General features: G+C 36.4%; 1 protein-coding gene across 1 annotated transcript in view; it reads right to left on the bottom strand.

Moving 5' to 3' along the window:
- LOC131439327 (BMP-binding endothelial regulator protein) overlaps nt 1-13,248 on the bottom strand; it is a 154,069-nt gene extending 140,821 nt beyond the window's left edge. Inside the window, exons 1-2 of the mRNA XM_058610220.1 lie at nt 13,145-13,248; nt 12,124-12,358 (exon numbers count right to left, since the gene is read on the bottom strand). The gene's annotated coding sequence lies outside the window, so the exon portion shown is untranslated. The remainder of the gene's footprint in view (nt 1-12,123; nt 12,359-13,144) is intronic.
- Nucleotides 13,249-26,922: the final 13,674 nt, after the last annotated feature.

Genomic DNA, 26,922 nt, shown 5'->3' with positions numbered 1-26,922 from the left:
GGCATGATAACAGCACTAATCGTTTGATTCTGTGCTTGCTTTCTTCCACCACCCTTTTCCGAATCAGCATATCAATAATATACATACATTCTTGAAAAATAATTCGCAATCTCAAACAAATTCTAATACTAACATTACTTTTAACGATCAATCTCAAACGTCCAATTAACATTACTAGCAAATAGCGCCAACTCTAAAATAACGCCGAACATTTCAGCAGGAGTATAGAAGAATCCAAAATCGTCTCAGTTCTGCGACAAATTTCTTATCTCGCCATCCACTGTGAATAATATGCTTATTACAATGCCAAGAACAAGAGAGTCTGTAGTGATTCTTGCGTATTAAATAGGATTCACTGCTTTGATCCAGATCGGAGCGCCGAACACAGCTGTTCCTTATCTGGTTTCGCGTGTTTAGCTACAGACATTTGAAAGTATATACAAACAAGGCAATTATAAATGCTCTTTCTTGAATGGCAATTCCATGGCGGTTCGCAGCATGAAAGAATTCGACTAGCATACACACACCCTTTATAATGAATGAAATGGGTGGGGATAATGTTCGCATCCGGACAATCGGAAAAGGTAGTTGAACTTGTATAATACATATACAACTTACCTAGAAACATTTTTTATCAAAATCAAATCAAATCAAATTTTATAACTGTTTTTAGAGGTTTCCCAAAACCTTTGATTTGAATCTAATATTTTTGTTTTTAGGGCTGCAGTTGTGTAGTGTGGCACAGACCATACTTGCTCCAATGCAGATATAATCAAGGTATCATTTTCTTTCAGACACAGGTGTAGTGCAACCGTTGAAAACGAAAACGCTATATGTTTAATAGAATCGGTTCTTCCATCACAAAAAAAAAATGATTTTTTTCTGTCATATGACATTCTCCAATTCAGACGAACTGAGTCGAATAATAGGTTGTTGTACTGTATTTTTGACATTTCGTAAAATGATCCCAATTACGTCCTAATATGTTTTATTAGCACAAAACTGGTTTTATATGAAAACGAATTTTGATTTGAATCCCAGTAACAGAAAAAAATACTGCAACATATTAAGCAATCTAGAAACATTCATCTTTTCCATCTTATAGAAGGCTTAGACATTACTTACCTAACAGCTATAGGCCTGGAGTGTCCTTTGCTGTATCAAGAATACGTCTCCACATAACTCGGTCCATGGCTGCTCGTCGCCAGCCACTCAAGGCACGGATGCTGCTGAGATCATCCTCCACTTGATCGATCCACCTTGCTCGCTGCGCTCCTCTTCTTCTTGTAACAGTCGGATTAGATTCAAGAACCATTTTCACTGGGCTGTCGTCCGACATCCTTATGTCCTGCCCATCGTAGACGTCCGATTTTAGCTGTCCGTACGATAGGTGGTTCTCCTAGCAGCTGTTGCAATTCTTGATTCATACGCCGTCTCCACGTTCCGTCTTCCATCTGCACTCCGACATAGATGGTCCTCAGTACCTTTCTTTCGAAAACACTGAGGGCGCGTTGGTCCTCTGCCAACATAGTCCAGGTCTCGTGGCCATAGAGAACAACCGGTCTAATGAGCGTTTTATAGATGGTCAATTTCGTGCGTTGGCGTACTTTTCTCGATCGAAGGGTTTTTCTGAGTCCAAAGTACGCACGATTCCCTGCCAAAATACGTCTATGAATTTCTCTGCTGGTGTCATTATCGGCGGTCACCAGTGAGCCCAAATACACGAACTCGTCAACCACCTCGATATCGTCACCGTCTATCAATATTCGTGGTGGGAGGCGTAGTGTTTCTTCTGTAGAGCCTCTTCCTCTCATGTATTTTGTTTTCGACGCATTTATGGCCAGTCCGATACGCCTAGCTTCAGCTTTCAGTCCGATGTAGGTTTCCGTCATCTTCTCAAGGTTACGTGTTACAATATCAATATCGTCAGCGAAGCCAAAAAGTTGTACGGACTTTCGGAAGATCGTGCCACTCGTGTCGATCCTCGCTCTTCGAATCACACCTTCCAGGGCAACATTGAACAAGATACAAGAAAGTCCATCACCTTGCCGTAGCCCTCTCCGAGACTCGAAGGGACTCGAGAGCGTCCCAGATACTCGGACGTAGCACATCACTCTATCCATCGTTGCTTTGACCAATCGCGTTAGTTTATCCGGGAAACCGTATTCGTGCATGATCTGCCATAGCTGTTCTCGATCGATTGTGTCGTATGCCGCTTTCAAGTCAATGAATAGGTGATGCGTGGGTACGTTGTATTCACGACACTTCTGGAGTACTTGTCTTATCGCGAATATGTGATCCGTAGTGGCGCGGACTCCAGTAAATCCCGCTTGGTAAGGCTTAGACATAAAAATAGCATTTCACCAAATAAAATTGTTTACGTGAAATCCTTCTTATGTAATTGTTGTTACCTATTTATTGTCTTCACTTGTTATCAATCATTTTCATAATGCACGTAATCAACAGTCCTGAAACGAATTTCAAGTAGATGAAATCTTGGTCTTTATTTATAGGCAATTATTTGCTTGTATAATTAACCCATAATGTTTTTCCGTTTTGCTTATGAATAAATTGACGCAATTGGAAAGAATCGTTAAAACGTAACTGGCTGCTTTGGCAATAAGCTCTTGTATACTGGGATTGCATTTTTAGTGTTTATTGCTTCCGTTCATTTAATTAGCTTATACACAACTGGGGTCATTTAGGTTAATAATATATAGAATAGATCTTTTTTTATATGCTATCCGTCAACTTCATCTTATTCAATTGCTTTTGTGCAGATAATGCACTGAAAAGTTTGTATATTGCTTAGCGGGCTGGTTGTGCTTCTGTTTTTTTTTATTTATTTAGAGTATTTTGCATTACGCTTGCTCTGCTTCACTGCTGCTAATATTTATCTATATAGAACGCAACATTCCATTTGACTAAATCTTTTCGAATATGTCTACTTTTAGATTAATGAACATTGCACAAAGGGTAGTCCCTTTTTCTTTTGAGAGAAGCGATGGTTGAGTACTACAAGCTCACAAATCGCATTTTCATCCATTTCTTCGTCGTCGTTGTTGTTGTTATTGCTGTCATCATTGTAATAAAGGGTGATTTTTTAAGAGCTTGAGAACTTTTTTAAACAATAAAACGCATAAAATTTGCAAAATCTCATCGGTTCTTTATTTTAAACGTTAGATTGGTACATGACATTTACTTTTTGAAGATAATTTCATTTAAATGTTGACCGCGGCTGCGTCTTAGGTGGTCCATTCGGAAAATCCGCTTTTTTATCGACAAATTTTGTTCAGCGATGAGGCTCATTTCTGGTTGAATGGCTACGTACATAAGCAAAATTGCCGCATTTGGAGTGAAGAGCAACCAGAAGCCGTTCAAGAACTGCCCATGCATCCCGAAAAATGCACTGTTTGGTGTGGTTTGTACGCTGGTGGAATCATTGGACCGTATTTTTTCAAAGATGCTGTTGGACGCAACGTTACAGTGAATGGCGATCGCTATCGTTCGATGCTAACAAACTTTTTGTTGCCAAAAATGGAAGAACTGAACTTGGTTGACATGTGGTTTCAACAAGATGGCGCTACATGCCACACAGCTCGCGATTCTATGGCCATTTTGAGGGAAAACTTCGGAGAACAATTCATCTCAAGAAATGGACCGGTAAGTTGGCCACCAAGATCATGCGATTTGACGCCTTTAGACTATTTTTTGTGGGGCTACGTCAAGTCTAAAGTCTACAGAAATAAGCCAGTAACTATTCCAGCTTTGGAAGACAACATTTCCGAAGAAATTCGGGCTATTCCGGCCGAAATGCTCGAAAAAGTTGCCCAAAATTGGACTTTCCGAATGGACCACCTAAGACGCAGCCGCGGTCAACATTTAAATGAAATTATCTTCAAAAAGTAAATGTCATGTACCAATCTAACGTTTAAAATAAAGAACCGATGAGATTTTGCAAATTTTATGCGTTTTATTGTTTAAAAAAGTTCTCAAGCTCTTAAAAAATCACCCTTTACAATGGTTACTTTTGATATTTTAGTGGATAAAAACTTTTGTTCATCGGTCGCATTATTTCCGTTAATCCAATAAGAGTTACTGAGTTCGTTAAAAGCCGACGCTGATATTCTTGATTTTTTGACAGTACGGTGGTCCTACAAGCCAGTTGTCAGCCCCCGGCAAACGACCCAAAGTGTTAGAAACGGGGATAAAATAACACGTCCGATAATAGGAGAGTAGCACTAGCCGTGCAATGGTTCTGAACGTTAAGAATCGGCAGTAAAATCTGTTAAAACATTATTCAATATACCTTAGCGTAACATTACTTTGCTTTTAAAATTGATATCACTCGAATATTATCATAATCGACTCTGTGTACATCATTATTAACCCAAGCGAATAATTTATCAATACACTCACGTTAAAACTGAATGTACACTTAAACACAACTTAAGTTAATTTGTAATTCGAGTTTTATGTTTGCTGTGCAATTATATTTTTGCAACAATTCTATTTCGGTCGCTGCAGGCCTATCTACTCTGCCTTTGGAATCAATGAATTAAATATATATTTTTACATACTTCACGACTAATTCTCTTAATTCAGCTATACATAAGTTGACATTTTCTTCAACATTGAGGCATAATTCGCCCCTGAATTCGTAAAAATAATTAATACAGCGCAATATTTTATTTAGTATGGCACAGAACAGTATACTTTCTTTAACTTTAATTTTAATAATTTTAATAAAAAATAGAGTTTTTTTTCAAATACATGCCTTGAACAAAGAGCGCAGATTTCACTATAGTGAACGGCTTCAAATGATGTGATGAAGGAATTATCTCTGATGAATATAGATATGGTCACCCTTTCGCTGGAAATCAGACAGTAACAGCAGCAAAATAAAATCGCATCTGATTGTTTCCCAACCAGTATATCATTTCTTCAACTGCTGGCAAGATTGATCCATGTCGCAAAACCCTATCAACCTTCATTTTTTACCTATAGCAGCAGGTATCCATAATACTTGACTAGACCACGTCAGAGTCAGCAGCAGAGAGCAGAAAGGAAAATACGGTTTGGTTTGTTGCCCCATAGTTCGAATGCACCTGACGTTTCGAATGTGATCATAGTTCAATACGAAACGCGTGTGCTGGTAGCGCTAATTACGAACGTATGCATATGAGGACGTGTGCAAGAAATTCTCTCCGATCTGCATCTAATGTTCGGTTCCGCCACATCATCTCTCAGATGTGGCCCATAGTTTTTGGTTTGCTTAGCATACATGTAGGAAGTGCGGTAAGTGGTCATGCTGCTAGAAACTGCCTACTTCGAACGGTGTTTCATTACCTTCGCGGTTTATCATCTTCGCTTGTCTTCGTTACAGACGGACGACCTTTCGGCTCGGTTGGCCTTAGCAGAAGCACAGTAGTAACTCTGTGTTTTTTTCTTATATTGCGCAAGTCTACAGATGATCTTCGATGCCAGAAAAGAATCATACGCGTTAGTAATGAACTTTAATTTCGTTAGTAATGAACTTTAATTTCGTTAGTAATGAACTTTCGTAGCAATCCGGTTCTGTAAACGTCGAACAATTAATCAAAATTACGAAAATATGTTTCAGTTGTCAATAAACGTCACTCCTCATTATAGCAATCATATGTGCGATCATTCACACCAGGGTGACTGTCAAACAGAAAAAAACGTGTACACACTGAAAGCACCAGAATCTAAATTGGACCCCTTGAACCCGCACCACGAAGCAACACAACTCGTAGACAGATATCCAGACAGCTGTGGTTGTCGACAAGCCTTACGAGACAGGGAAGGGTGGCCGAGCACACATATATCAAAGATCGATCGAAGAACTACTTTCGCGTCACATTCGCGCCCCGCGGTGGTGTGTACTACTTAAACCAGTCTGAGATGCAGACCGTGTTGCCAGTCCGTTGTAATCTTGAGCTGACAATTTATCTTATTGTTGAATGTTGAATTTTGTTAGCCGAATGCTACAGTATACAAACTAGATTAAAAAAAATTAAATTTAAAGAAATACTATGCGCTATCGAATCCAAATTTATGAATAATCCCAGTTCAAACGGTTATATTGACACTTACATCACTAGCTATTGATTTGGAAAACTTGGTATCTTATTACAATATTAAGGGTGAACACTACATTAACTGTAGGAAAACGATGTATATTAAATATATTTATGCTCGGTGTTTATTTTAGAAAGATTAAATAAGTCGCAACCTCTCCACACAAAAAAACGTAATATGTAAAAATGCAGCTGCACCGTCATTGAAAAAAAGTATCTAAAAAGTCACTCTTTTATTAGATAACATATAAAATAAATTAAACAAAATATTGCAACTTATTTAGTTCTGCAGTTACTGTAGTGTTTTTTTTAATACTATTACTAAAGTTACAAAACACGTAGGATAGGCCCTTTTGAAAGTAACAAAATATAGTGTTCATTACTCGAGTCTTAAGCATTGAATTGAAGCATACCTATATATCTATATCTATCTATATAAAAATGCAGAGGTCATTCTTTGTAATCGCCTCCCGTAAGAACGGATGGACGGATTTACATGATTCTTTTTTAGTATGGTTAGTTTCTACTCCCACCGGGTTCGTACATAAAAAAAAATTAAGAAAATTTGCCGGAAAAGTGGAAAAAACTCATAAAGTTGTTTTGAATGGAAATGGAATTTTCCGTTGAAAAAGTTTCTTATGAAAGCTAGATCATCGATAGGTGTTTAGTGCATAACGAATTGCATAAGTATTTGGCTGTCGAAGGATAGAATACTAGATCGATGAAAAAAATTGTTTGGCGAGCAACGAGTTGTTTTGTGTGGAAATTTCACATGCTTACTTAGTTCATGTGATTCTTCATTTCGAGCCACGTGCTTAATTAGGTATCAATATTATTGCTTGCCAAATGATTTAATGATGGAACGCATGAGTTTTCTAGCTATACCGTAAACAGGATCAAAAGTTCTGGTATGGTATACCAGAAGATGCATTGTGTGCAATGTAATCAGTTAGATGATTAATGTTGGCCATCGTAGGCGTAAGTTGAACAAATCACACTATAAAACGATTGTTGTATGATTAATGATAGGGGCCCCTATTACCGTTCTCACTTCCACTTCTACTTTCACTTTACTTGATTTTACCTATTACCAGTATCACGTTCAGTGAAGTAATCACTGCAGTGAAAAAAAAAATTTTCTAACAAAATTTTGGTGATTTGAGGTTCGTAATAACAACAAGCTCATCTAAGTAATTACTTTTCTCTCTGAAGCGACTTTCGTGATAAAAACTTGGTTTTCACCGTGAAGTGATACCGATAATAAGGTAAAAATCACTTCACTTGGTTTTCACCGTGTAGTGATACCCGTAATAAGGGCCAGGATTCTGCTGTTTGAATAATGAGATCAAACAAAGAGGTTTGCCTTGCATTTAACTTACTGAAGTTCGTTTGCGTCGGGTAAATTCTGGTGGATTGAAAATCATTAGTTGTGAGAATTTATGCATTGACTCGAACGATAAACTGAATACTGGTACAATCACTCCTCATGTTCTTTCCGCTATAACAGAAGAATTGCACATTATGTTCATATAAAACTTTCTGATATAGATTCTCAGTACCGAACTCCACCATTCGTTAATTGTAGGTTGGGTACTAAACAAAATGATGTGGTGTCGACTAATGAGACGACTATTGATACAACTATTAAACGAATGCAGCGTTCATGTAAAAGTGAATGGACACAATATTTAAAAGAATGGTAACTTGAACTTTCGACTGTCCAAGAATTACTCATTTTTTCTTTCGGTATTTTTAACAATATCAAACTAACTAGAGATTGTGAGAGGACAAAGAATGTGAAAAATGTGGAGCCATAGTACTCAAGGAAGAGTAAGGATTTGAAGATAAAGTGCGGAAAATTCGACGTAACAAGGTTAATTTAAGTAAGAAGGTTTCTCGTATCTAAACTTTTACCTTCTACCAGAGGAGTCGAACTTAACGATGCGAATCATCCGAGTCTCTGATATGTCAGAACTTTGCTAAATAATTACTGACTTAAGTCATAAATAATGAGTAAAAACTAACCAGACTAACGAGAAGTGACGAACTGCAAGTCGCAAAGACAGCTTTTGTAAAATTGCGGAATCGATTTAAAGTTGTCATTTTAGTTGTTTTTGCTTCACTTTTCATCCCATATATCAAAACCATTAGTTTGAGAGACATCTACAATCGCTGTTCGATGCACTGACTCAAAAGATGATATGGCGATTGGCGCATTCGCTTAATTTTTGAGTAACAAAAGCTTTTAACACATTCACAATATTTTTTGATGAATTCATCGCAGCCAAGTAATCAGTAAAATAATGGAAAGATACATTAACAGCATATAACGTTTGACAATTCTACTGTCCGAAAACATAAATTCAAAAAAAAAATCGGGCGATACGAATTTCGACGGGTCAGCTAGTTGTACATAATTCTGTAGATTGGGTTTCCGTCTTCGAGTCTAGGGTAACAGGTACCCCCATTAATCTCAGCTCCAGTAGTCATCCCATATACGAAAACCATTAGCTAGAGTGAGATCTTTCTTTTTTTTTTATTGATGGACTTTCAAGGGTAAGATGAAAAAAGGTGCACTCCCATCGAGTTTTCGCGTCGTTATAACAGAGGTATTTTTCCAGTTCGTTTCTCTTTCACGTGGGGGGGGGGGGGTTATTATTTTTTAAATTTTTGGTGATTGTTCAAAGTGAAAACTACGACTTTCACAAAAAAATCCACCATTTTGTAGCTGTTAAACCTCCCCAAAGAAACAAACAACGAAAAAAAACTTTGGAGTCTGGTTTGTTATACGTAGAAAGTGTGTGCAAAATTTTAAAACAATTGGTGTAGTAGTTTTTTAATGACGATGGACACGGACTTTCAAAACCTGCTTTCGAGAAAAACGCGTTTAAAGTTTTTGTCTAAAAAATCAATGCAAACAATTAATTATTCCAGGGAGCCCGTAGGGTCTAATATTTTCAAAAAATCCTTTTTTTCTTTTATAATTCATTATAACGAAACATTTCAAGAATGTTTTGTCAAGTTTTGAAGTCAATCGAAGTAGAAATCTTGAGCCTGTGCGCCGAGCTATTGCTTCTTCGTAGAATGAGATAGCCATAGATAAAAGTCGATAACTTCCAGAGTTTCGTTACAATAGGCTTGAAAATTTCACAGAATATTCTTAAAATGTTTTACTACAAGAAAATATAAAGAAAATAACAAATGATTTTTCAAAAGTGTTAGACCCTACCCGCCCCTTAAATAATAAGTGAATTTCAGCGCAATTAAAAATATTACATGTAAAACAGTCATATTGAAAATTGATGAAATTTCACCAATGAAAAATTTCTGAGCAACTAAACATTTCAAACTTCGATTTACTTATGATATCAATTTATTTTTTTGCTCGTTGGAGGGAATCTCTGTCATTTGACGCTTTGAAAAAAAAATCAATCATAGTCATTCTTCCGTCGGAAAAAAATACTAAACATCGCGATGTAAGCCATTTACGCAAAGTACTTCGAGGACGTGTTCCTTTGCACACACACCAAAAATGAACTATGCAATGGCAGCTAAATACATTAAAAAGTATCGTTTGTCGATAAGTGGGTTCAATCTTTTAAAGAGTCAAAAACCGTCGATGATCTTCCAAATCGTGGTTCGGTAGGAAAAATGTCAAGGATGTCAAGGATAAGAAAAATTAAAGCAAAGAGGTTATCACACGTCTATTACCGACTGCCAAACAACATGTAACATAAAAAACGAAGCCTGGATCTTGCAAGAAGTTAATGATCCTGAGCACCTGAGCTGGCTCTGTACTGAGTGAAACGGGAAAAATGCATTGTGACACTTTTTTGGCCTTCGTGATTGCCTGATGCAAATTCTATCGAAAACGTTTGGGCCTACATCAAGAGGAAGCTCCATGGAAAACACACTCTAACTTTAGAGCATCTCTTCCGACTAATTTCCGATTCCGACAACTCATTTGGATTGCACTTCCCCTCGAATACGCTGAAAATTTAGTGGAAAGTATGCTTTGGAAAAGCCAAGCAATAATGCATACTGATGATGATTGGACTTACTATTAAACTTTATTTTATGGTATTAATTATGCAACGTTCACTACAATTTATATAGCAACTATTTGACTATTCGATGTTATTTCGAATATCTAATTGGAATGATATTCGAATGATAAAATGAATAAATAAAATGAAAAATCATTTTTTGTATGAAACACATCCTCATTAAAGAAATATTGTGACAACAGGTTGATACTGATTAGTAAAAATCGATCACGAACTACTTAAAGATTTTGGTTGACTTATTCCACATCAATAGTTCGAACAACCCGATGGAGCTGTTCATTCATATCGGTTGTTCCTTGTCCATTTTGGCAGGAATATGAGTGGCTAAAAACCTCTTCCGAAACATTTGAGAACGGCGTCAAATTACTGAACTCAAGTAAAATGTTCAGTCAATGCTTAACAATAGTTTTGTAGCTTAGTAAAAGGTCTAAAGGCCGCAGGCTGACTAAAGCCACACCTCTACTCCCGCACACAATATAGACCAAATATTTCTAAGTACACAATAGTTTTGTCCTGATTACTTAAAGCCGGCGTTCTTCCCTTGATTAAATATTGTAACGGTACCCCCATACATCAGATCCACTAGTCATCTCATACACGAAAAGCATTAGATTAGTCTCAGTTCGATAGATTGACATTGAAAGTAAGATGAAATAAAAGTGTTCGCTTCGAGTTTTCGCGTTGCTATAGCAGCTGTATCGAACAATTTCCGATTTATTTTTTTCAGCCGTATTGCTTCGTAGAGCCAAAGCAAAGATATTGTATTCGATTTTATCACAATTCGTTGATTGAAAGTCGATTAATCTGTAAAATAACATGACGGTTCTACTAATGAGATGACTATTGGTACCGCTGGATCCCCCAGAGCTTAAAACCTCGAACCAAATCCGACAATATAGAAAATAATGAAATTATTCAAGTTAGAAGTAACTAGATGTCTCGAATCTTAGAGCTAACCTTATTAAATATATGGTTAAATAAAACAATATTGGTACAGTAGCCCTATCTGAGATATAAACGAGTTGAAGAGAGTTTGAATAGTAAGCATTTACCCGTTTACTGATATATGATTGGCCAAACAAAGATTTTTTGAATGTCGTCGAATTGAACAGTTGAGTAATTTTATATAAAGTTGTGGTACAAAATAGTTACTTCTGCAGATCTCAGAAAGATGGCATATTCTAGACAGTCATTATTATTATTATTATTATTATTATTATTATTATTATTATTATTATTATTATTATTATTATTATTATTATTATTATTATTATTATTATTATTATTATTATTATTATTATTATTATTATTATTATTATTATTATTATTATTATTATTATTATTATTATTATTATTATTATTATTATTATTATTATTATTATTATTATTATTATTATTATTATTATTATTATTATTATTATTATTATTATTATTGTTATTATTATTATTATTATGAAAATATCTACAGATTTACTGTACAATAAGCAAAATTGCCATCTCAATTATCTACAACTGATTAGAAGCTACCTGGATTCTAAAATTGTGCTACTTTGTTGATCTTTGAAATGAATCCCTGCAATAATCAGGAATCAGAACAAAATGGCCCCAAATAAAAAAACAGTGCGCAAATTCCGAATCTAAGTCATTTTCAGCGAATTGTAGTGCTGTAGAAAGATAATTCATTCTTATTGTATGGAACATTTTACCAACTTGTTTATGGTTTTATAGGTTCTACTGATGTATTCTACACCCAATCAAGTGTTACATCCAATTTCAAGGAGTATTTTAAGCCACGAGTCTTAAGTGATTTTTTTACTGTTTCATGATTTTTTTTAGAATTTCAAAATAAATTGGGATTTACGTTCTATTGTCAAAATTTGCCTAAATGTAAAGAAATCAGACTGACAAATGACAAATTAAAATTAAATGTATAATTTGATAATTTTCTACATTACCCTTTATAGCTGCAGGAACTAGCACGATATTGGGGTTGTTCCCAGTTAGCAACACTGTCCGCCACCGGCGCGACCCTTGAAGGAATCACACTCTTCTCGCACGTTCAACTGCGGCTGCTGTGTATCACACACGCGTAACGAATACCGATCTGCGCGTATGTTGCCCTTCCGACTGCACGAAGCGCAAACTCGGTGCTAGTGTTTGTATTTGATTCCTTCACTTCGGCTATAGCCACTAAACGGTTATTGTTATTCAATTAATTAAGAGATTATTGGCACAACAATAAGTAACAAATATTATGATTTGTTCGCTTGTTCTCTTTCGAGTACGGTGCATTGCTGGGGCGAATGAAAATTTATATTTCGCATACCAAATGAAAAGGGCAGTACAGGATATAATTCAACAAATATTATGCACGTTATTTTCACGATTCATCATTGTCAGCCGTGACTGCTACTCTGTAACGGAGGTCGTCATTCGCGATCACAGTTCGCACTCGATCGCACAAAGTGAAACATTTTGTAAACAAACAGCGCTCACGACTCACTAATCAATTATAAGCAAGCTATATGCCGTTTATCTGTTCCTTCGGAACACACATACACCCGCCGGACACCACACGAACTCTTTAGGTTGATGTCTCTTCGCCTTCGCTGATCTTCAACGTCGCACGCGGAATTTCTGCTTCTAATTGATTTAACATACTCAGCTGTCGTTCGCCGAATTATAGAAATCACATTTTCTCAAATATCACAACACATGGAGAACCGGCCGCGGCAACTCGAGACTAAAAACAGATCGAAAACCACATAGAGAAAAAAAAACTATCCTATCGAAACGATTCGCCTCTCCATTTGGCAACCCAGCAAGCGGAATCAAACTAATCTCTCGCAACAGAAACTCAGATACGACGATACACTGCCTCCGTAACCGGCTGATTCTTATGCCATTTGATGGAGATATTATATTGGTGAATAAATCGATACAGACAATTCGAGGAGGACACGCAAAACTACATACTGAACACGCTTAAGTTCTCGGCCACACATTGAATCGATCTCTAAAAAATATCTCCTATTCCGAATCGTCCGTCCAGCTCGAAAACACCATTCCGATTGGCACGCTGTAACGAAGCAAACTGACTCGAAGGAACGTAGCACTTGCTCCCAAGAAGCATCACAGCAGCGCGTGCGAATGAACACTTGCAATGGGCCACCCGACCATGGTGAACTTGCCGACGTTTGCTGCCGCCGATGAATCATATCATCATTCCGCTCGGTTCACGGTAGTGAGGGAGATAGAACGAAAACATTGCCAGCGGTTTGAATGAACTATGCTCTGCTAGTTCCTGCTGACGATTGGACGAATGAGACGAGCATAGAGAATATACAATCCTTCGGATGAATCGTTGGCCTTCCATGATGTTAGCGGGGTGGAAAACAAAGTGATAAGGGTGGAAATTTGATGATCTCTTATTTAGCTTGTTCGGGGCATTTGTGTTAGTCATTGTATTCCAAAGAAATGGCAGATTTTCAAAAAAAAGCTATGTATTTGGATGCGAATCGAATGTTTCATATGACAACGACGTCCATTTTTATCTTTCTTATATAGAAAGGCTATGCAATCACTATGTAAACCGAATTTTTAACCGAGGCCCGGAGGGCCGAATTTCATATACCAGTCGACTCAGCTCAACAAACTGAGCAAATGTCTGTGTGTATGTGTCCTTGTGTGTGTGTGTGTGTGTGTGTGTGTGTGTGTGTGTGTGTATGTGTCTATGTATGTAACAAAAATATGCACTCACTTTTCTCGAAGATGGTTGAACCGATTTTCACAAACTAAGATTCAAATGAAAGGTCTCATGGTCACACAGCCTGCTATTGAATTTCATCCCGATCCGACTTTCGGTTCCGGAGATATGGGATGATATGCACCGAAAAAATGGAAAAAATATGCACTCACTTTCTTTAGAAACGGTGTAACAGATTTTTACAAACTAAGATTCAAATAAAAGGTCTTATAGTTTCCTAAAAGTTTCTGGAAATTTTATCCAGATCAGACTTCCGGTTCCGGAACTAAAGCGTGATAAGTGGAAAATTACGAATTTAAATAGTATTTTTGCCTTTCTCATATAGAAAGGTTATGCAATCACTGTGAAAACCGACTTTTGAACCGAGGACCGGAGGGCCGAGTGTCATATACCATTCGGCTCAGTTCGTCGAGTACGCAAAATGTCTGTGTGTGTATGTACGTATGTGTGTATGTAACGTTTTTTTGCACTAACTTTTCTCAAAGACGGCTGAACCGATTTTCACAAACTTAGATTCAAATGAAAGGTCTTGAGGTCCCATAAAAAATTCCTTAATATTATTTGGATCCGACTTCCGGTTCGAGAGTAATAGGGTAAAATGTGCAAAAAAAAAAGAAAATATGTGTTCTAACTTTTCTCATAGATGGCGCGACCGATTTTCAAAAACTTAGATTCAAATTAAAGGTCCTGTGGTCCCATGCGTAATTCCTGAATTTCATGCGGATCCAACTTCCGGATCGGGAAATATAGGGTAAAGTTGGTTAAAAATTGTATACCATCACTTAAAATGAGGAAAAACCTTAAATTATTTTGAAGAATACCACAGTATTATATATAATAGTATGATTGATATGAAAAAGACATCATTACACCATTAGGTGGATTAAAACAGGTTTTTTTCACAAACGATGGCCAAAAACAGGTACAAATCTCATAAAACTGTCTGATAAATTCTTCTAGTTTGCAGAGCTTGTTTGTTTGTGGGCATGAAAGCTTAATTCGGCGCTACTGGTCCCTCTTTTCCTGTTCCAGAAGCACCGAAAGTGGTGCATAAAAACATAAAAAATAGAGCTCACTCCGATTTTGTTGCGATGCTTGAGCCGATTTTCCATGTCTTCATTTGAATTAAAGCTCATATTATATTTAAAGCTACTGTGAAATTTCATCCGAATCCGACTTCCGGTTCCGCAGTTACGCTATGAGTGTCAAAGTTTACAGATCGCCATATAGAATGACAATATGTATCATACCGAAAGAAGAAGAAAACACAAAACAAACTATGCGTGCTTTTTTTTATTTAAAAGATATTTTATTCAGGCCTATTTGCGTACAAGCTTTACGTGGCCGATTTAGCTGAGTTTTTAGAAATTTTTTTTTGTATTGGATCTCGTTGTCACCCTTTTTCTAGGGGGAGAGGAGCTTCCATTTTTCTCCTACGAGGATTGAGGGGCAGTTTGTTCGTGGTTCGTCTCGTCATCCATTGCCGTGGTATTATTGTTGATTTCGTTGCTAGTTGCTGTAGATGCGCCTTGTTGTACATTGTTTGCAATTGCTGGTTGGTTAGATGGTAAGCTGTTAATTGCAGCTGGTGTACTTTGTTCTATAGGGGTTACGTTGGATGGTTTCGTTGAAGGGGATGCTTCATTGTTGTTGGTGACTGTCACAGGTGTACTGGGGTTGCTTGGGGTTGGTGTGAAGGAAGCACCGTTGTCCTTTGGTATAGTTGTCTCCTTGTCCGGTTTATCACATGGCTTACCGTAGTGAACAGCTTTTTGGCAATATTGACATGTGGCCATCTGATTGTCATAGGTAACAAGTGATTTACATGGTATTCTTGTATCCTGACCGTATGTCACATAAGAAGGTATAGGCCTCCTCAAGCGCATGCGTAATAAACGTACGCCGTTTAGAATACCGGGGAAAAAATTCTTCCTCTTTTCTTTTTCGATAGAGAGAATCTCTCCGTATTGGGACATAGTTGCGCAAATATAAGGATCGATGACGCTTGAGGGAAGATCATGCACACGCACTTCTATAGCACTATCTTCCATATATACTGGAATGTTGTACTTGATATTTTCATGCTCCACATAGTGCACATTATTATTGTCTTTAGCGAATTAAATTGCATCCAACTCTTTATAGAACTGGATATAAACAACATTATTGGTCTTATTGCATTGAAGTAAATGCACACGTTTAATGTCAAGATGCATTTGCTCCTTAAGTAAACCTTCAAGTTCTCGTGTCGAAGGTCGAATTTTGCACTGTCTGAAGTCAACAACAATTGTATTCTTTCGTACCGGCGGTAGCTTTTGTTCGTTTGGTTCACTCATTTCGAGATCGTTCTATTGTTCACTAAACAATACTGTACTTGGTTTCTTCTGTCCCGAACGTAAGCGGTTTTTGTTAATCGACTGACTTGGATGAGATGTGAAACCGAACGAACGATGCGTGCTTTGTTCTATTTCGTACACGCTATGAAGAAATCGAAACGATTAAGAATGTGTGCTACTAGTGTGTAATATTTGTAAAAGACGGTGCTGCGGTTGATAAAAATTATAGCTATTTTATGATCAGTACGGCCGAAAGAATAAAGGAATGTCAATGAATTCAAATTTATTTGGAAAAAAAAGAAATTTTCGCAATCTTGTTTGTGTAATGATGTCAATAATAACAATAAAAGTAATAATCCTACTACATGTTTTGTGCTGCTGATTCATGCTGTTTAGCTTGATTTACATATGCAGAAGTAACAGAAACGCAGGTTCGCTTCGTTCGTTAAATTTCGTTTAATTGATTTAATCGAAATAGAGCATGAGATAGTAAGTCTAGGTTTAACTAGGTTCAAAACTGTTTCAAATTTTAGGTCATATTTGTTGCTGGCAAACAAACCAACTTCGACTATTCCGGTCATCTGAATCCGCTTTCGGAAGAATTAGAAATAGTGATTAAAAACTGCAAAAGGATTTTAATTAACTTTTCTTCTAGATGGCCAAACTGATTTTCTTAAACTTATAGGTTCAAAGGAAAGGTCTTACAGTTTCATACGGAATTCCAAAATTTTTTGTGTATAATACTTCCGGCTCCGGAACTACAGGGTGAACAGGATTTGTAGAGTTTGTTAGATTAAGTCCGAACAAACTTTCCTATTTCTATTCAATGAACAGTTGTTTTTGCGAATTCACCAGTAATATTTTTGATGGTATGAGTAATATGAGAAAGGCATCATTACACCACTAGGTGGATTGATACAGGTTTTATATAATGTAATTTTGTTACTATTTTGTGAAATGAAAGTTTTCAATTCTTGCATGAATGATCTTTCTTTTACAACAATATCCAACAGATTTATCATATTTTGCATATACATTGGGCCGTATGAATAAAATGTAGTAAAGTCTGTTGTTTGTAGTATCTTCTCAAAAACAAAGTCCACAGGGTATAACGCGGTTTGGAATGAATAAAAAACAAGTTCGAACATGTAGTTAATGCTTCTTCCGAATTTAAGCATTTACTGCATACCGGAATTTCCTGAGAAGGATATCAGTGAATTGTCTGAAAGATGGAAAGAAGCTGTGGTTTGCGATCGATAGTACTTTGAATGTTGAATTTGTAATCATTTTTTGTCAATAAACTTTCAAATTTCGATAAAACAACACGTACTTATTTCCACCGCTAATATTTCCTAAATATTTTAATAAAACATTTGGACAAATTTCAAATATAATCACGACAGTAAAATTTCATATTACTCATATTATCTGATCTTGTGTCATGCAAGCTCGGATCAAATTCCATGTTATGTCGTTTCGTCAATTGGCAACTACAATTTTGAGTGCTTAAGATTATTTCTAATTAATATAAGATGAATTCGATTAATAATGATAAAAAGTTTATCGCTTCAAACGAAATCGCAGAATGGTAGAGAAAATTAACGCTATTAAAATAACTGCTTGCATACAAAAGTTGAACACAAGCTTGGCGTAGAGAAGCTTAAATATCGAAATCGCATGAATGTACAAAAATATAATTGCATATATTTGGGATATTGGTGTAATTTCGTCGGCTATAAAAAAATAAAAATCAAGACAAACGATGTTCAGTGTTGATTCCTAATCAAGTTCAATCTAAACAGACTCTCGTGCAATTGCGGATTCAAAAGTGTTACGTTTGATTGTAGATCATTAGAAATTTTGGTAGCCTTGTTCCACATCAATGGCTCGAACAACCCCGTGGGGCTGATTCTTGTAGTTTTGTCTTTCTCATATATAAAGGTTATGCAATCACTGTAAAAACCGAGTACGCAAAATGCCTGTGTGTGTATGTACGTTTTTTTGCACTAACTTTTCTCGGAGATGGCTGAACCGATTTTCACAAACTTAGATTCAAATGAAAGGTCTCGAGGTCCCATACAAAATTCCAGAATATTATTTGGATCCGACTTTCGGTTCGGGAGTAATGGGGTAAAATGTGCAAAAAAAGAAAATATGTGTTCAAACTTTTATCATAGATGGCTCGATCGATTTTCACAAACTTAGGTTCAAATGAAAGGTCCTGTGGTCCCATGCGTAATTCCTGAATTTCATGCGGATCCGACTTCCGGATCCGGAAATGTAGGGTAAAGTGGGTTAAAAATTGTATACCATCACTGAAAATGGGGAAAAACCTTAAAATATTTTCTAAATCGACCTCAATTTTTTCCAATTGATAGTTTTTATCAGTAGACGGTCAAACAAACTGATTTCGGTTATTTTTTTAAGAATCGAAGAATATTATTTTGAAGAATACCACAGTATTATATATGATAGTATGATTGATATGAGAAAGACATCATTACACTACTAGGTGGATTAAAACGGGGTTTTCATTCAAATAGCGGTGTGCGATCTATTTACTAGTAAGTATGCATAAAGATTTACGACATCAAAGACAGGTAGTACAACCAGGCTCACTATTAACACTTTCATGAGACGATTGGTGAATATATTACATGAAATTTCACTAGATGTCGTGTGTGCCAGCAGTAATGTATTTTATCTTATTTTAATTGTAATCTTAGGATTGATGCTAAACTACCATGGTCTTGATTTTATATTAGACGAGAGACTACATATTTTTAGGAGAAAAGGGCACTCATGAAAAAAATATTGTTTTCAATCTACTAGTTAAAATGATGATGAGTTTTGAGTTCTCAAAAGGGCGCAATAATGCCACCCTATCTCGCTTGACTACGTTTAACGTGAATCCTACATTCATGGCAGTAGCACGAGCTCTATCAAACAAAACACATCGCAACCAGTGAAGACAGAAAGACGTAGCAAAGACCGTCATCGCTCTACATTGGACCGTTGTAATCCGCATCAACAACCAGCAACAGAGAACGTAAAGATTGCCCGTAATCATAAGCTCTCGGAGCTCCTTTCGGTTGCTGGTGAATCGCGCACATGCCTGCCCCACGTATAGCGACAACCATCTCAATCGAACACGGGGGCAGACAGCATTCCTCCACCAAGGATAGAAAAAGAAAGACACACCGAAGAAAAATACCAACCGTAGTATGTGATACGTTGATAATAAATAAATAAAATTATTTTAATGTTCCGCAAAGTGCAAACATATGATTTTACAATCTCCCATCGTACATGTACTGCGAAATGCCTGTCGCGGTCCACCCAAGAGATGCTGGAGTGAAGGCATTTGTTGGGCTCTACCGAATAAATGAACGGCCGAACGAAGAATCAAAGATGGCAAAGAAAGCTAGTGAAATGTCAGAGCGCAAGTGAAGTTGAAAACACGAACATTATTGACGAATTATGTATATTAATTTATTTCAGATTACACTTCCATGTGTAGCATTTCTTTACCATCCCGCAGTTCGCTTATATTGCAATGGAAACGTCAAATCAACGGATGTTTTCTTGCGCTCCGGTTTGCAGATTGATTAACGTTTGTGGGGAATAATACTAACTGTTACTTGAGCAATATAATCTTAATCGACTTAACGACCCATTTGACTTCGGAATTGCACATAGCTCAGTAACATAAACGTGTCGAATTATATCAAATTTGCAATTAAGTTCATCGGAATGTTCTGAAAACCATGCCACTGTTATAAACAACTTAACAGCAGAATATCCTACCATGTCTTGTATTTCAAAATTATTCAATTCATTTCAATACAATGATTGTGCATTTATGTAAATGTGGATGATAACGATACGCAAATCACGTTTTATCACGAACAAAGTGATTGGCGATTTCGCCTTATACCCAAGGAGCACCGAATACTGTGCGATATGAATCACACCCACGTTTGCGTTGCTTGAGAAACAATCTACGCCTGAATTGATTTATTTTTTCTTTTACTCATCGTAAGAGAAAAGTTAATTCATCAGTTCACTCATTCTTAGTAATCATGGTGTCGATGATTATAGTATAAACTCAAAGAAACGTCAGACGAACTAATGACTATAACAATTGAATGGCTCTATTCCATTAAACTGAAATGATAGCAGCATAGCATATTTGAGAAAGTTGTGTAGTTTTTAATGATGAAAAACTTTGCCTAACATGAAAAACTCATATAAATTGAAAATATATGTGTTTTCTTACAAAAACTGGTTTTAGGACACCCTTTTCAGAAACTACATTATTTCATGAATTACACTCAAGTTATGGGAATAGTACCTTCAGCAAACTTGTTTGAAATAACTTTCTGAACAACTTTGTCGAAGTAACTTAACCATGTTGGCCATGAACTAAAATAACTATGTTGGCCATGAACTAAAATAATATTTCTATCTCACTTTTAGGGGGATTAATCACATGAATAAAATTTGTCAAAAGATGGCGTCTATTATTCTGAGCAACTTTGCTGAAGATACTGTACCTCAAAGACCACGTTTCCATGAGTTATCAATTAAGAGCGTGAAATTGCGCTTTTGAACCACTATGTACTAGGTCAATTAAGAAGAGGTTTTTGTTTATATTGTTTATATCTGAATTCCAGCCCTGGAATTACCGGGAATAATGATGGAAATTCTAAAACGAAACTCACTGCGACAGTTTTTAGAATGCTTAAACGATTTTCATACACTGAGGTTCAAATGAACGGTCTTCTGATTACATACAAAATTCTATTACGGGATTTTTATCATGGAATTACTATTATAACAGTATTTCTATGACGAAATTACTATTATAATAATGTGAATAATACAGCTTTCCAATAAATAAATTAAGCTGAAACTGCCTTACTGATTCTGCGGTGTGCTGAATAAATAACAAAACAATGTTTTATATATTTGACTATCTCATTACTGGTGACATATTGAAGATTTTTAATTAGGTTTCGTGTCGCATTTTATACAAGATAAATCTTATTTTGTATTTTGTTATCGATAGCCGGCTGCCCAGAACAAATTAACCATTTATGTTCCTCTTGGTAAACAGTAACATTGTAATATAGGGACTGTGCACGAGGGCGTGGTTTAGTGGCCCGGTGACGACAGCGCACGGGGCGGCGAGTGGAAAAAATAATGCTACCATAGCAAAACTTGTAAACTGAGTTTGAAAATACTTTCTAGCGTATTTTCTCTGCGTATTTTTTTCCGAACCCTATGGAACTATTCGCGTGTGGTGCGAACAATTGTTCAACATCGACTGACTATTAAATTTTGAATCGAATTATTCATTCTGTATCTAAATACGGCCACGTCATTTTCTGTCATTGTAGTTGGATTTGTGTATAATATTTGTCATATTCACTCAAACGATATTCTCAGCACATTAAATGATTTTTTAATCGACTTGACCGGAAACACTGAAAAATATCTTGCTAAAACATTCTAATTTCAGACCTTTAGTAAAAATTGCTTCTGTGTAACTACTTTTTATACTTTTATACTCAAAGAAAATACCCCAATAAAAAGTTTAAATATTTTTAAATGAATCAAGTTTATCTCGAAGTTATTCTTACTTTCACTGAATTGCAATTATTACACCACTTGCTACTACTTTATTTTCAGAGCAAAATAGACCCAAATAACTTTCCATCCGTCGAACTTTGAAATGGGCCGCAGTTTTAGATAAATTTTACTACTCGATAAAAAATAACTGCCCGACTGTCAAATTTTAACTAAAAGTTCAAATAATTCGCAGGATGGTCCATACTCTTAGAATGGAGGAAGAAAATAAATTATAATCGTAAAAATGCTAGCAATCTCACGAGTAGCCAGTTTGACGTATATTGAAAATACGAGTCACGAAGCTAACAACAAATAATCATTTCATTGAAACGCTGAACTGTTTTGCCTTTCTCATATAGAAAGGTTATACAATCACTTGAAAATCGACTAGTAAAAATTGGCCAAGTGTCATATGCCATTCCACTCAGTTCGTCGAGCTGAGCAATGTATCTGTGTGTGTTTCTCGAAAATGACTTGACCAACTTAGATTCAAATGAAAGGTCTCATGGTTCTACACGGAATTCTAGAATTTCATCCGGATCCGACTTTCGGTTCCGGAATGATAGGGCAAAGTGTGTTAAAAAGTGTGTCTCGTTTTTTGAAAAGTCGAAACGAAAAAAGTAAAAAGTTTTCTAAATTGGTCTCGACATTATTCCCGATTTTCGAATAACGACGGCAGATAATAGTCATACACTCGAAAAAGGATCTCACTTACTTTTACACTTAGTCCTGTATTCATAATCTTAGGTGCAAATGAATGATCTTATGCTTCTACCGAAAATTAAACATATTATTCGGTTGCAATTAAAATCATGTTAGTTGATGGACATACGAACCAACTTCGATTATACGTTCTCGGGTTCTAGTGCCCGAAATACCTACAATAGTGGAACTCACTTCGTTTTCTCATCGATGTCAGAGAACTGTTTCATTCTGTAGGTTATACTAGTTAATGCACAAACAATCTCTTTGGTTTATTTTAAGAATCGGAGAGAAATATTTTTAATAGTATACCACAGTATTATATACGAGAATATGATTGATGTGAGAAAAGGATCATTACACCACTATGTTGTATTAAAACAGTTTTTGACTATTTTAATCAGCGTGACTATTCTATTCAGGTAACAGTGTAAAGCTAAGGTAGAGTTTTTTCGCCTATTCGCCACTAATGGCGCTACTTGTTATCGTGCATGGTCCCTATAAATAACAGATAACCGAGAACCATGTGAGTTCTGTTATCCTTTGTCTAGTGACTCTAAAAACGATTTGATATAATATGTAAAATAATTAATACACTTACTTTAAAAAAAAAACAATTTATCCTGGAAACTATGTTGATTTAATAATTTTATTTATCCTGGAAACTATGTTGATGGAAGAATAATTTTTGAGTACTCCAATGAAAGTCATATATGGAACTTTTAAAGAAAAATAGTTAAAAAAAAATATTCCGAATCGGTTTTGAAGAAATATCGAACGTTCCCTTCGGCTGCCTGATATAATATTGATGACTCTCTGTTGGCTAACCTGAGCAACCATTTGTTCCATCATTTCTTCAACTCTTTTGCATCCCAGGTTACCTTCATCAACTTTTGATTGCCCAATATTTTGAAAAATATTTCAAAAACAACAAATAACCAAAAAAGCTATCTCTAAATTCAATCAACAAAAGTGGCCGTACTCTTTTCTCAGTAAAACAAATATTTTCGAAGAAATTCATTCCGCTGCCTCTATACCACTGTAGCACTTTTCCGTTGTGGTGACAGCTTTCCAAATCAGACCAAAGCCACAGGCGTATGGAGAATTTTAATGTTCGGAAGAATACGCTTTTTCAGGCACCCAAATAAAGTCTTGATTTTTACGAGCACCAGGGCTTTTGTCTGCAGCTGCAAATATCTAACCAGATCATAAACTTTTTTGTAAATTTATCGGCTAAAACGATTTTGAATGCTTTACGCATCGGAATTTCGAAATGGATGTCAAAAATTTATTTTTAACTTCTTTGAAACAAAATGAATTGTGTAGAAATGTGCTGCATTGTAAGGGAAACATTTTCTCTGTTGCTCAGTTTTCAGAGCAATAGTTTGGCATTTTTATACACTTGGAAAGGATTTAGGTGTACGAGAGATTAATCAACGAACTAGACGTTTTTTATAATTCGTGGCAAGTTTGCCTGGGTTGGGGGTTCAATGCATATGACGATGGACTTACAATTCTAAGTGTCAGTACCGGCTGCGAAGTCTGTTGAAACAGAAGGTCAAATTCCATAAGCGAAATGTGATACAAAGGCTTTACTTTTTTACAAGTATGTTCGGGCCACAACCTGCCGTTTTCACTTGAAGCCAAAACTAACCCAGTTCCAACCCTAACTACTGTCAAATTCATACATTTGACAGCAGTTTGGGTCGAAACTGGGTTAGGGTTTGCTTCAAGCAAACACGCGTGTCAGTAGGATCGCAGTACGCTAAGAATCGGCTGCGAAGTCTGTTGAAACAGAATGGCCAAATTCCACAAAAGGAATGTAATACCATGACTTTACTTATGGCAAACTCATCTCCTAACTGGGTTTAAAATATCTTCTTGAAATCTTGAATCTTCTTGGTCATATGGATCAAATTTTAAGCTGTTATGAAATTTATTTATTTTATTTAACGATATATTTAATAAGACACACTGCCTTAGCTGCCTCTTCAACTGTTTTATACTTACGTCTTGAACTTAGCACATGCTCTTTTGTATTCTGTTATGAAATCCTTGGGATGTCATCACACACCTGATGGTAGAAATAGGTATAGCTTTAAAAACTTTCTAAATCCAGAATGAACTGAAGGAATAAATTATTTGAACAACTATCACACGAAAAGTCAAAAACATAATTGTGAAGAAATTACTAAACTTATTACTACCGAACGAAATGCAGATTTCCAGGATACCGTTCATAGGTCGCCGTTCTCCAGACTTCTTCCAAGCTCTCTGCTGAGCATCCTCAGGGCCATGCTAGCTGCATATCCAGCCTACTGAAGTCTGCCGTGATTTATAAGCAATTTGTAGTGCAGCTTGTGATTTATGCGTCTGAGCTATTCTTCATTCTCTTATCTGTTAAACAAGCGCTTTTCAATAGCTTAGTTTCAATGTAAAGGGTGAAGTATAGGATTTGATATTCAAAAACACACAAAAAATTTGAGAAAATTGATCAAATTTTTATTGAAATCGATAGAACGATCAATATAATTTAATGTTTGAAGATGATTTCATACAAATTTTGACCGTGGCTTCGCTTACGATGGCCCATACGCAAGTTCCCATTTTGGGAGACTCTCTCCAACATATCGGCCGGTATTTCACGAATAATGCCACCGGCCCATAATCCACACCAATAATCACCATCCAACCAGAAATTAACTTCGTCGGTGAACACAATTTTTCGAAAATTAAAAATATATCTTCCTCAAACTTTTCCAGCGCCCATTCATGATTAAATCATAGACACGAGACACGATTCACGCGTGATCTGTCAAAAACAGTGTTGCCAAAATGATACCAGCAAAAAATCACCCTTGACAAGTCTTCAGCATTGATATAAAATTAAATTCAATTGACCACAATGCTTATCCAATATCCGGCAATAGTAGTCAAAAATTCAAGTCTTAAATTGAACTCACATCAATTTCTCAGAGATGGACACCAATTTTCACAATCCTTAATTCAAGTGAAAGATCCAATGCGTCATTGAACTTTGTCCGGATCCAACTTCCTATTCCGGTAGTGCAGAAAATGAGTAATACAGATTTTTATACCAGTATTGGAGATATCGCACGGTTTTTTGCTTCGTCATTTATATCAAGGTTTGAAAATTTGTTTACTCATTACTAATTATTAGTAGTTTGACCAAGTGTTTGCAATGTGAGTACCGCGTTTCCTCACGACTGTTCAAAAACAACCTATTGTTACAGTTCGTGCTCGCATCTCATCCGACACAGTTGGAAATTGCTTACGGTAGAAACAATAGAAACAAAGACAATACAGTGCAATGAACAATAGAGTGTACGAAATGGGCAAATACGATTTAACAAAGCCTGAAACTTGGCCTACAAGACCAAATTCAATTTGTATTGATATCAAGCGCTGCAAAGTTAGCCCAGTAGCAACCGAAATTGAAATCTTGCTTAAGGAACGAATGCATCTAAACGTTAATGATGCAAGTGAGATTCAATTCAACAAGGCGTGTACTTGGTGGACAATGCCATAGAAGAACGCTTACATGACCTTCTCCCGCAGACCAGCGATGGGTATGTTCGGAAGAGTATGTCGCAGTACGGTGAAGTTCTTTCCATCGAAAGGGAAGTATGGCGGAATTTTTTTCCGGGTATCCGGAATGGCGTGCGAGTGGTACGTATGCAACTACGTGAAGCAATTCCACCTTACATCATTTGTGATCAAGACGGGATACATCCGTGTGAAACGCTGATTACGTATGAAAATCAACTGGTTACATGCCAGTTTTGTGAACAACCTGCACACTACGGCAAACCTTGCACTGAAACTGCGAAAAGGACATCTTCAAACAAAAATAAGGACAACCGCCCAACAACGGAAACTAGTGAGCGCAGTACTCCTGTTGTACCATCAAACCCACCAGCAACTGCAATTAATGCACAACAAGGCGTGTCTACATCAACTAACAACCAACCCAAGAATGCGAATTACAAGGAAAACGAAGAAAAAACGGAAACCAACAACGATACCACCGATGCGGCAATGGAGGTCGAGACGAGCCACGAACAAAGTGCCCCTCACTCATCGCAAGATAAAAATGGAAGCTCCTAGAAAAAGGGTGACAACGAGATCCAACGGTAAAAAAATTATTTTATCTAACAAATCCATGGGTTAATCGGCCACGTAAAACTTGTACGCGAATTGGCCTGAATAAAAAAATTTAATAAAAAAAACTATCATTACGATGGGTAAATTATATGAATTGAAATTCGAAATACTATCGCATCCAGGCCCATACC

Source organism: Malaya genurostris, chromosome 3 (assembly GCF_030247185.1).
Source record: "Malaya genurostris strain Urasoe2022 chromosome 3, Malgen_1.1, whole genome shotgun sequence".
Taxonomy (NCBI): domain Eukaryota; kingdom Metazoa; phylum Arthropoda; class Insecta; order Diptera; family Culicidae; genus Malaya; species Malaya genurostris.
The sequence above is the reverse complement of the archived record's forward strand: the minus strand, read 5'-3'. Positions and strand labels throughout refer to the sequence as shown.